This window comes from Oncorhynchus keta, unplaced genomic scaffold (genome assembly GCF_023373465.1).
Source record: "Oncorhynchus keta strain PuntledgeMale-10-30-2019 unplaced genomic scaffold, Oket_V2 Un_contig_195_pilon_pilon, whole genome shotgun sequence".
In the NCBI taxonomy this organism is placed as follows: Eukaryota; Metazoa; Chordata; class Actinopteri; order Salmoniformes; family Salmonidae; genus Oncorhynchus; species Oncorhynchus keta.
The window spans coordinates 138,675-150,677 of NW_026281563.1; the positions used below are offsets into that span (position 1 = coordinate 138,675).

General features: G+C 45.8%; 1 pseudogene; it reads left to right on the forward strand.

Annotated features, from left to right (window-relative positions):
• LOC127920482 (NLR family CARD domain-containing protein 3-like) overlaps positions 1-12,003 on the forward strand; it is a 153,370-nt pseudogene that overhangs the window by 138,657 nt on the left and 2,710 nt on the right.

Sequence of the window (12,003 nt, forward strand, 5' to 3'; positions counted from 1 at the left end):
AGTGGAACGACATTTATTGGATATTTCAGACTTTTTAACCAATCAAAAACTGAAAAATTGGGCGTGCAAAATCATTCAGCCCCCTTAAGTTAATACTTTGTAGCGCCACCTTTTGCTGCGATTACAGCTGTAAGTCGCTTGGGGTATGTCTCTATCAGTTTTGCACATCAAGAGACTGACATTTTTTCCCATTCCTCCTTGCAAAACAGCTCAAGCTCAGTGAGGTTGGATGGAGAGCATTTGTGAACAGCAGTTTTCAGTTCTTTCCACAGATTCTCGATTGGATTCAGGTCTGGACTTTGACTTGGCCATTCTAACACCTGGATATGTTTATTTTTTAACCATTCCATTGTAGATTTTGCTTTATGTTTTGGATCATTGTCTTGTTGGAAGACAAATCTCCGTCCCAGTCTCAGGTCTTTTGATGACTCCATCAGGTTTTCTTCCAGAATGGTCCTGTATTTGGCTCCATCCATCTTCCCATCAATTTGAACCATCTTCCCTGTCCCTGCTGAAGAAAAGCAGGCCCAAACCATGATGCTGCCACCACCATGTTTGATAGTGGGGATGGTATGTTCAGGGTGATGTGCTGTGTTGCTTTTACGCCAAACATAACGTTTTGCATTGTTGCCAAAACGTTCAATTTTGGTTTCATTTGACCAGAGCACCTTCTTCCACATGTTTGGTGTGTCTCCCAGGTGGCTTGTGGCAAACTTTAAACTACACTTTTTATGGATATCTTTAAGAAATGGCCAGATTTGTGCAATATACGACTGATTGTTGTCCTATGGACAGAGTCTCCCACCTCAGCTGTAGATCTCTGCAGTTCATCCAGAGTGATCATGGGCCTCTTGGCTGCATCTCTGATCAGTCTTCTCCTTGTATGAGCTGAAAGTTTAGAGGGAAGGCCAGGTCTTGGTAGATTTGCAGTGGTCTGATACTCCTTCCATTTCAATATTATCGCTTGCACAGTGCTCCTTGGGATGTTTAAAGCATGGGAAATCTTTTTGTATCCAAATCCGGCTTTCAACTTCTTCACAACAGTATCTCGGACCTGCCTGGTGTGTTCCTTGTTCTTCATGATGCTCTCTGTGCTTTTAACGGACCTCTGAGACTATCACAGTGCAGGTGCATTTATACGGAGACTTGATTACACACAGGTGGATTGTATTTATCATCATTAGTCATTTAGGTCAACATTGGATCATTCAGAGATCCTCACTGAACTTCTGGAGAGAGTTTGCTGCACTGAAAGTAAAGGGGCTGAATAATTTTGCACGCCCAATTTTTCAGTTTTTGATTTGTTAAAAAGTTTGAAATATCTAATAAATGTCGTTCCACTTCATGATTGTGTCCCACTTGTTGTTGATTCTTCACAAAAAAATACAGTTTTATATCTTTATGTTTGAAGCCTGAAATGTGGCAAAAGGTCGCAAAGTTCAAGGGGCCGAATACTTTCGCAAGGCACTGTAGATTCATCTTCCGTCTCCTAGAATTGTATGGTCTTTGAGAGAATAAACCAAATGCATCTGCCATTGTCCTTCTACACTAATGGTGTTAAATTAACAGTGTGTTTGTGAAGTCATGATGATCTCTTTATCAGGCTGTCAGGCTGTGGAGTCACAGAGGAAGGCTGTGCTTCTCTGGTCTCAGCTCTGAGGTCAAACCCCTCACACCTGAGAGAGCTGGATCTGAGTAACAATGACCTGAAGGATTCAGGAGTGAAGCTGCTCTCTGCTGGACTGGGGAATCCCCACTGTAAACTGGAGACTCTGAGGTCAGTATTAACAGATACAGATACTTTATGTATGTAGTTCTCCCATTTGAAAAAGTCACAATTACTCTGACACGTTCACTTATAGTGTATTAACTTGTCATAAGTTTAGTATTTGGTCCCATATTCCTTGCCTGCAGTGATTACATCAAGCTTGTGATTCTACTAACTTGTTGAATTAATTTGCAGTTTGTCTTGGTTGTGTTTTGGATGTTTTTCCTAATAGAAACTGAATGGTGAATAATGTCCTGTCATTTTGGAGTCACTTCACTTGTATTGTCAGGAAGAATAGAAGATGTTTCTGAACACTTCTACATTCATGTGGATGCTACCATGATGATGAATAATCATGAATGAATCGTTAATGATGATGAATGAGAAAGTTACAGAGGCACAAAGATCAGACCCCCTCTGTTATTGGTAATGGTGAGAGGTTAGCATGTTTTGTTGTAGTCTCTGTTATTGGTAATGGTGAGAGGTTAGCATGTTTTGTTGTATCCTCTGTTATTGGTAATGGTGAGAGGTTAGCATGTTTTGTTGTAGCCTCTGTTATTAGTAATGGTGAGAGGTTAGCATGTTTTGTTGTAGCCTCTGTTATTGGTAATGGTGAGAGGTTAGCATGTTTTGTTGTATCCTCTGTTATTTGTAATGGTGAGAGGTTAGCATGTTTTGTTTTAGCCTCTGTTATTAGTAATGGTGAGAGGTTAGCATGTTTTGTTGTAGCCTCTGTTATTGGTAATGGTGAGAGGTTAGCATGTTTTGTTGTTGCCTCTGTTATTGGTAATGGTGAGAGGTTAGCATGTTTTGTTGTAGCCTCTGTTATTGGTAATGGTGAGAGGTTAGCATGTTTTGTTGTTGCCTCTGTTATTGGTAATGGTGAGAGGTTAGCATGTTTTGTTGTAGCCTCTGTTATTGGTAGTGGTGAGAGGTTAGCATGTTTTGTTGTAGTCTCTGTTATTGGTAATGGTGAAAGATTAACATGTTTTGTTGTAGCCTCTGTTATTGGTAATGGTGAGAGGTTAACATGTTTTGTTGTAGCCTCTGTTATTGGTAATAGTGAGAGGTTAGCATGTTTTGTTGTAGTCTCTGTTATTGGTAATGGTGAGAGGTTAGTATGTTTTGTTGTTGTCTCTGTTATTGGTAATGGTGAGAGGTTAGCATGTTTTGTTGTAGCCTTTGTTATTGGTAATGGTGAGAGGTTAGCATGTTTTGTTGTAGTCTCTGTTATTGGTAATGGTGAGAGGTTAGCATGTTTTGTTGTAGCCTCTGTTATTGGTAATGGTGAGAGGTTAGTATGTTTTGTTGTAGTCTGTTATTGGTAATGGTGAGAGGTTAGCATGTTTTGTTGTAGCCTCTAGCATGTTTTGTTGTAGCCTCTGTTATTGGTAATGGTGAGAGGTTAGTATGTTTTGTTGTTGTCGTCTGTTACTGGTAATGGTGAGAGGTTAGCATGTTTTGTTGTAGCCTCTTTTATTGGTAATGGTGAGAGGTTAGCATGTTTTGTTGTAGTCTCTGTTATTGGTAATGGTGAGAGGTTAGCATGTTTTGTTGTAGCCTCTGTTATTGGTAATAGTGAGAGGTTAGCATGTTTTGTTGTAGCCTCTGTTTTTGGTAATGGTGAGGTTAGCATGTTTTGTTGTAGCCTCTGTAACTTTCTCACTCATTATTATTCATGATTCAGTCATGATTTTTCTTAATCATGGCATCATCAGGATTAATTTATTATTGTTTAGAAACATGTTATCTACTCTCTTAGACAGAAAAGTACTCCACTCATCATCCACCATTTTATTATTGCTCAAAACACAACCAAAAAAAACTGCAAATGCAACCAACGAGTTTACAACCAAATACTAAACTTTTGACTACTTTAATACACTATAAGTAAATTGGTCAGATTACTTATGTCTTCTTCTAATTGGGAGACTGGAAACATAAATTAATGGTGAAACAGATATGTATTAAAATACCCTCAAATAAAAGGTGACATTATATACTGTCACCTCATATGAAACATTTGATCTCAAATCCAAAATGTTGGAGTAAAGAGCCACATTTAAAATGTTAGCTTCACTGTCAAAATAGATATGGTGTGGACTGTATACTCAATACAATCTAAATATGATACCTCACTGTCTAAATAGATATGGTGTGGACTGTATATTCAATACAATCTAAATCTGATTCCTCACTGTCTAAATAGATATGGTGTGGACTGTATACTCAATACAATCTAAATCTGATACCTCACTGTCTGTCTTTTGACTGATACTGCTTTTAAACTGGTCTGGTCAGTCTACTCAAATATTTTTTCAATACATGTTCTAACTGCAGGCAATACTTTGATACTTTGTCATTTTTTATGCTGTTACATTATTTCATGAATAGATATGGAAGGTTTCAGGACACTGATATATCTGAATCTGATGAAAAAATATCCTGCCACTATTTTCACCACTAAAGAATAGCAGTGTGATTTTATAATGATTTGACTCTTTGCAGGCTGTCAGGCTGTGGAGTCACAGAGGAAGGCTGTGCTTCTCTGGTCTCAGCTCTGATGTCAAACCCTCACACCTGAGAGAGCTGGATCTGAGTAACAATGACCTGAAGGATTCAGGAGTGAAGCTGCTCTCTGCTGGACTGGGGAATCCCCACTGTAAACTGGAGACTCTGAGGTCAGTATTATCAGATATGAAAGCACTTTATGTATGTAGTTCTCCCATTTGAAAAAGTCGTAATTATTCGGTTATATTCACTTATAGTGTATTAACGTATTCATAAGTTTAGTATTTGGTCCCATATTCCATGCTGCAGTGATTACATCAAGCTTGTGATTCTACTAACATGTTGAATGTATTTGCAGTTTGTCTTGGTTGTGTTTTAGATGTTTTTCCTAATAGAAACTGAATGGTGAATAATGTCCTGTCATTTTGGAGTCACTTCACTTGTATTGTCTGTAATGCTCCGGGTGTTGTGGGTGTGGAGTCAAATGCAGGAGACAGAGTTCAATGCTGTGCGTCTTTTAATAGCACCAACGCACCACAGTGTGCTCACAAAAGTTATGTTCCCAACCACAGGGAATCGAAAATGTACAATGGAAAAATCACGACCAGGCACTAACACGTACCTCTACAACAGAGCCGAAGGTTACATTGAAATAATCCCGCACAACAACCAGGCGGGCCGGCTGTCTAATAAAGACAATTTAATTAAACATGAACAGGTGCTATCACTAAACATACAAGGAGGGGGAGGAAAAACAATCAGTGGCAGCTAATAGGCCGGTGACGACGACCGCCGACCGCCACCCGCCCGGGAAGGGGAAACACCCTCGGTCGGACTCGTGACAGTACCCCCCGACGCGCGCGGCTCCCGCAGCGCGCCGACACCGGCCTCGAGGTCGCCCCGGAGGACGAGGTGCAGGGCGATCCGGATGGAGGCGATGGAAATCCCTCAACATGGATGGATCCAAGATGTCCCCTACCGGTACCCAGCACCTCTCCTCCGGACCGTACCCCTCCCAGTCCACGAGGTACTGCAGGCCCTCACCCGGCGTCTTGAGTCCAGAATGTCCCGGATCGTGTACGCCGGGGACCCCTCGATGTCCAGAGGGGGGAGGGACCTCCGGTACCTCACTGTCCTGCAGGGGACCAGCTACCACCGGCCTGAGGAGAGACACATGAAACGAGAGGTTAATACGATAATAGGAAGGGAGTTGTAATCGATAACACACCTCGTTTATTCTCCTCAGGACTTTAAAGATCCCTACACACTGCGGACCCAGCTTCCGGCAGGGCAAGCGGAGAGGTAGGTTTCGGGTCGAGAGCCAGACCCTGTCCCCCGGTACAAACACGGGGGCCTCACTGCGGTGGCGGTCAGCACTCCTCTTCTGCCGTCCACTCGCTTGTCGTAGAGATTCCTGGACGGCCCTCCAGGTCTCCTTGGAGCGCTGTATCCATTCCTCCACCGCAGGAGCCTCGGTCTGGCTCGGATGCCATGGTGCCAGAACCGGCTGGTACCCCAACACACACTGAAAAGGGGACACGTTAGTAGAGGAGTGGCGTAGTGAGTTCTGAGCCATTTCAGCCCAGGGAATGTATCGTGCCCACTCCCCTGGCCGATCCTGGCAATACGACCGCAGAAACCTACCCACCTCCTGGTTCATTCTCTCCACCTGCCCATTACTCTCGGGGTGATAACCGGAGGTCAGGCTGACAGAGACCCCAAGCGTTCCATGAACGCTCTCCATACCCGAGACGTGAATTGGGGGCCCCGATCAGAAACGATGTCCTCCGGCACCCCGTAGTGCCGAAAGACATGGGTGAATAATGCCTCCACAGTCTGTAGGGCTGTAGGGATACTGGGCAACGGGAGGAGACGGCAGGACTTAGAGAACCGAACCACAATCACTAGAACCGTGGTGTTCCCCTGAGACGGCGGAAGATCGGTCAGGAAATCTATGGACAGATGTGACCATGGCCGCTGTGGAACGGGGAGGGGTTGTAGCTTCCCTCTAGGAAGGTGCCTAGGAGCCTTACTCTGAGTGCACACTGAACAGGAGGAGACATAACCCTTAACGTCCTTAGCCAACGTAGGCCACCAATACCTCCCCTGAAGGCTCCCCACTGTCCTCGTCACCCCAGGGTGACCCGAGGAGGGTAGGACGTGAGCCCACCGAATCAGTTTGTCCCGAACACCAAGCAGCACGTACCTTCGCCCGCTGGACACTGAGGAGGCACGGGTTCAGCCCGTAATGCCCGCTCGATGTCAGAGTCCACCTCCCATACCACTGGGGCTACCAGCTTTGAGGCGGGAAGGATGGGAGTAGGTTCGGTGGACCCATCCTCCGTGTCGTAAAGGCGGGACAGTGCGTCAGCCTTCACGTTCTGGGAGCCCGGTCTATAAGACAAAGTAAACCGGGACCGGGTGAAGAATATGGCCCACCTTGCCTGACATGGGTTAAGTCTCCTAGCTGCCCGAATATACTCCAGATTCTGGTGGTCGGTCCAGATGAGAAAGGGGTGCTTAGCCCCCCTCAAGCCAGTGTCTCCACACCTTCAGAGCTCTAACCACCGCTAGCAACTCCCGGTCCCCCACATCATAGTTACGCTCCGCTGGGCTGAGCTTCCTTGAGAAGAAAGCGCAGGGGCGGAGTTTTGGTGGCGTACCCGAGCGCTGTGATAGCACGGCACCCACCCCAGCCTCGGACGCGTCCACCTCCACTATGAATGATAGAGAGGGGTCCGGATGCGCCAACACGGGCTTGTTGAATGCTCCGTCCGCCTCTGCTGACCACTGCAACCGCACCGGGCCCCCCTTCAGCAGTGAGGTAATGGGAGCCGCTATCTGGCCAAAACCCCGGATAAACCTCCGGTAGTAGTTGGCAAAACCCAAAAACCGCTGCACCTCCTTTACCGTGGTCGGAGTCGGCCAATTATGCACGGCCCTAATGCGGTCACCCTCCATCACTACCCCCGAGGTGGAAATGCGATATCCCAGAAAAGAGACGGCTCGTTTAGAGAACACGCATTTCTCAGCCTTGACGTATAGGTCATGCTCCAGCAGTCTACCAAGCACCTTGCGCACCAGAGACCCATGCGCGGTGTGAGTGGCCGAGTAGATCAGAATGTCATCGATATAAACAACCACTCCCTTCCCGCACAGGTCCCTGAGAATCTCATCTACAAAGGATTGAAAACGGCTGGAGCATTTTGTAACCCATACGGCATGACGAGGTACTCATAGTGGCCAGATGTAGTACTAAATGTGGTTTTCCACTATCTCCCTTCCGAATACGCACCAGACTATACGCGCTCCTGAGATCCAGTTTTGTGAAGAACTGCGCTCCGTGGAACAATTCCACCGCTGTAGCGATGAGAGGTAGAGGGTAACTATACCCCACTGTGATGGCGTTTAGACCTCTATAATCGATACACGGACGCAAACCTCCCTCCCTTTTCCTCACAAAAAGAAAATCGAGGAGACGGGTGAAATGGAGGGCCGAATGTACCCCTGTCCCAGCGACTCCGTGACATATGTCTCCATTGCCAACGTCTCCTCCTGGGACAGCAGCGGGTACAAGTGACTCTTGGGAAGCGCAGCGTCTACCTGGAGATCTATCGTACAATCCCTTCCCGGTCGATAAGGTGGTAATTTAGTCGCTTTCACTTTACTGAAAGCGATTGCCAAATCGGCATACTGGGGGAATGCACACCGTGGAACCCTGGTCTGGACTCTCCACCGACGTGGCACCGATGGAAACTCCCAAACACCTTCCAGAACACTCCTCTGACCACCCCTGGAGAACCCCTGTCTTCACGAAATGTTAGGATTGTGCCGGGCCAGCCAGGGAGTCCCCAGCACCACTGGAAACGCAGGCGAATCAATAATAAAGAAACTGATACGCTCCCTATGATTCCCCTGCGTCACCATGTCCAGTGGGACCGTGGTCTCCCTGACCATCCCTGACCCTAATGGCCGGCTATCTAGGGAGTGCACGGGGAAATGAGAATCTATCGGCACCAGCGGAACCTCTAACTTAAGGGCGAGTCCGCGATCCATAAAGTTCCCAGCTGCGCCTGAATCGACTCGCGCCCTATGCTGGGAAGAGGGAAAAAGTGAAGGAAAAAGGATAAGACAAACATGTGGCCAACAAGGGGTTCTGGGTGAGTTTGATGCTGACTCACCTGGGGTGACCGAGAAGCGTTCCGCCTGCCATCTCTACTCCCAGACGGAGTAGAGATGTCCTCTCCGACCACAGTTGGTGCAGGGAAGGCCTCCTCCTCCGGTACCCCTCGACGCAGCCCCTCCCAACTCCATTGGAATGGGAGCGGAGGGGCTGGGTGGTGGAACGCACAGGACCCTCTCTGAACGCCTGCGGGCAGCCAGCAGATTGTCCAGTCGAATGGACATGTCAATCAGCTGATCCAGTGACAGAGTGGTGTCCCGACACGCTAACTCCCGGCGGACGTCCTCTCGGAGACTACACCTGTAGTGGCCCATAAGGGCCCTGTCGATCCGGCTCCAGCGCATAATCCTGGACGCTCCTCCTCTCCTGCCTGAGATGAAATAGTCGTTCTCCCACCGCTCGGCCGTCTAGAGGGTGATCAAACACGGCACGGAAGAGGCGGGAAAACTCTGGGTAGTGCTCCCGCTGAGTCTGGGCCATTCCAGACTGCGTTCGCCCACTCCAGAGCAAACTCACCCTCTCTGCTCCTGAGGGAGTGGGTCTGATGGTGGCCAGGTATAGCTCCAGCTGAAGCAGAAACCCCTGGCAACCCGCCACCGCTCCATCATAAGTCCTCGGTAGCGTCAGACGGAGAGTGCTGGAGTCGGGAGATGGGGAGTCCAGAACCGTGGGTGCCGAAGGTGGAGAGAGGAGACCACTCCTCTCCCATCTGTTCATTCTCTCCATCACTTGATCCATCGCGGATCCGATCCGATGGAGGACGGTGGTGTGGTGGAGAACCTGTTCCTCCATCGATGGGAGAGGGTTGGCTGCTGCTCCTGCTGACTCCATTCAATTTGATAGGTGCGCGATTCTGTAATGCTCCGGGTGTCGTGGGTGTGGAGTCAAATGCAGGAGACAGAGTTCAATGCTGTGCGTCTTTTAATAGCACCAGGGTGCTCACAAAAGTTACGTTCCCAACCACAGGGAATCAAAAATGTACAATGGAAAAAATCACGACCAGGCACTAACACGTACCTCTACAACAGAGCCGAAGGTTACATTGAAATAATCCCGCACAACAACCAGGCGGGCCGGCTGTCTAATAAAGACAAACAAATGAATCATGAACAGGTGCTACCACTAAACATACAAGGAGGGGGAGGAAAAACAATCAGTGGCAGCTAATAAGCCGGTGACGACGACCGCCGACCGCCACCCGCCCGGGAAGGGGAAACACCCTCGGTCGGACTCGTGACATTGTCAGTAAGAATAGAAGATGTTTCTACATTCATGTTGATGCTACTATGAATAATCATGAATGGATCGAGAATGATGATAAATGAGAAAGTTACAGAGGCACAACGATCAGACCCCTCTGTTATTGGTAATGGTGAGAGGTTAGCATGTTTTGTTGTAGCCTCTGTTATTGGTAATGGTGAGAGGATAGCATGTTTTGTTGTATCCTCTGTTATTGGTAATGGTGAGAGGTTAGTATGTTTTGTTGTAGTCTCTGTTATTCGTAATGGTGAGAGGTTAGTATGTTTTGTTGTAGTCTCTGTTATTGGTAATGGTGAGAGGTTAGTATGTTTTGTTGTAGTCTCTGTTATTGGTAATGGTGAGAGGTTAGTATGTTTTGTTGTAGTCTCTGTTCACCACTAAAGAATAGCAGTGTGATTTTAAAATGATTTGACTCTTTGCAGGCTGTCAGGATGTGGAGTCACAGAGGAAGGCTGTGCTTCTCTGGTCTCAGCTCTGATGTCAAACCCCTCACACCTGAGAGAGCTGGATCTGAGTAACAATGACCTGAAGGATTCAGGAGTGAAGCTGCTCTCTGCTGGACTGGGGAACCCCCACTGTAAACTGGGAGACTCTGAGGTCAGTATTCCTGTAGTTGGTCAACAAGTGATAACTGTTCACCAGATCCACATGTGTTTACCAGACACACATAGTCCACACCATATGTGTTTGGACAGTGAAGCTTACAGTTTTAAATGTGGCATTTTGGATTTGAGACAGAATGTTTCATATTAGGAGACATTACAGAATGTAACATTTTATTTGAGGGTATTTTCATACATTTTCATTCATTTTCATTCATTTTCATTTTAAGAGTGAAACACATATGTCTTAAAATACCCTCAAATTAAAGGTGACATTATATACTGTCACGTCATATGAAACATTTGACCTCAAATCCAAAATGTTGGAGAATAGAGACACATTTGAAATGTTAGCTTCACTGTCTAAATAGATATGGTGAGGACTGTATACTCAATACAATCTAAATCTGATACCTCACTGTCTAAATAGATATGGTGTGGACTGTATAATCAATACAATCTAAATCTGATACCTCACTGTCTAAATAGATATGGTGTGGACTGTATACTCAATACAATCTAAATCTGATACCTCACTGTCTAAATAGATATGGTGTGGACTGTATACTCAATACAATCTAAATCTGATACCTCACTGTCTAAATAGATATGGTGTGGACTGTATACTCAATACAATCTAAATCTGATACCTCACTGTCTAAATAGATATGGTGTGGACTGTATACTCAATACAATCTATATCTGATACCTCACTGTCTAAATAGATATGGTGTGGACTGTATACTCAATACAATCTATATCTGATTCCTCACTGTCTAAATAGATATGTTGTGGACTGTATACTCAATACGTCTGGTCTGGTCTACTCAAATATTTGTACTATACATTTTTGTACAAGAAATACTTTGATAATTTGTCATTTATAATAATGAGACATTCATTTATGAATAGATATGGCTGAGTTTCAGGACACTGATATATCTGAATATGTTGAAAAAAAATATACTGCCTATATTTTCACCACCAAAGAATATCAGTGTGGTTTTAATATGATTTGACTCTTTGCAGGCTGTCAGGCTGTCTAGTCACAGAGGAAGGCTGTGCTTCTCTGGTCTCAGCTCTGAGGTCAAACCCCTCACACCTGAGAGAGCTGGACCTGAGATACAATCACCCAGGAGACTCAGGAGTCAGACTGCTCTCTGCTGGACTGGAGGATCCACACTGCAGACTGGAGAAACTCAAGTATGTAGAGGGTTTATGTCAATGTTCATATCCGACATGTTTGACTTATCAGGCTAGTTAAGACAAACATTATTACCACCAGGTGTATCCCTCATGACTGTCTGTTCTTCTGCTAAACGCTACAGTGTGGAACATGGTGGAGAGAACACAATGAAACCTGGGCTTAGAAAATGTGAGTGTTGACTTCTGTGTAAAGAATATGACTAAGAATAAGTCTTAATTCAAGTTAAGTCAAAGACCACCATCATTACTTACTTGGTCATATTAAATATCAGCTGTAGTTCTACAGAAGCAGAAATCAGGGACACCAACGTTTACAAAGATTTGCTTTGTGTGTGTGTGTGTGTGTGTGTGTGTGTGTGTGTGTGTGTGTGTGTGTGTGTGTGTGTGTGTGTGTGTGTGTGTGTGTGTGTGTGTGTGTGTGTGTGTGTGTGTGTGTGTGTAATTAATGGGAATAAGTGTGTTTTATATTACCA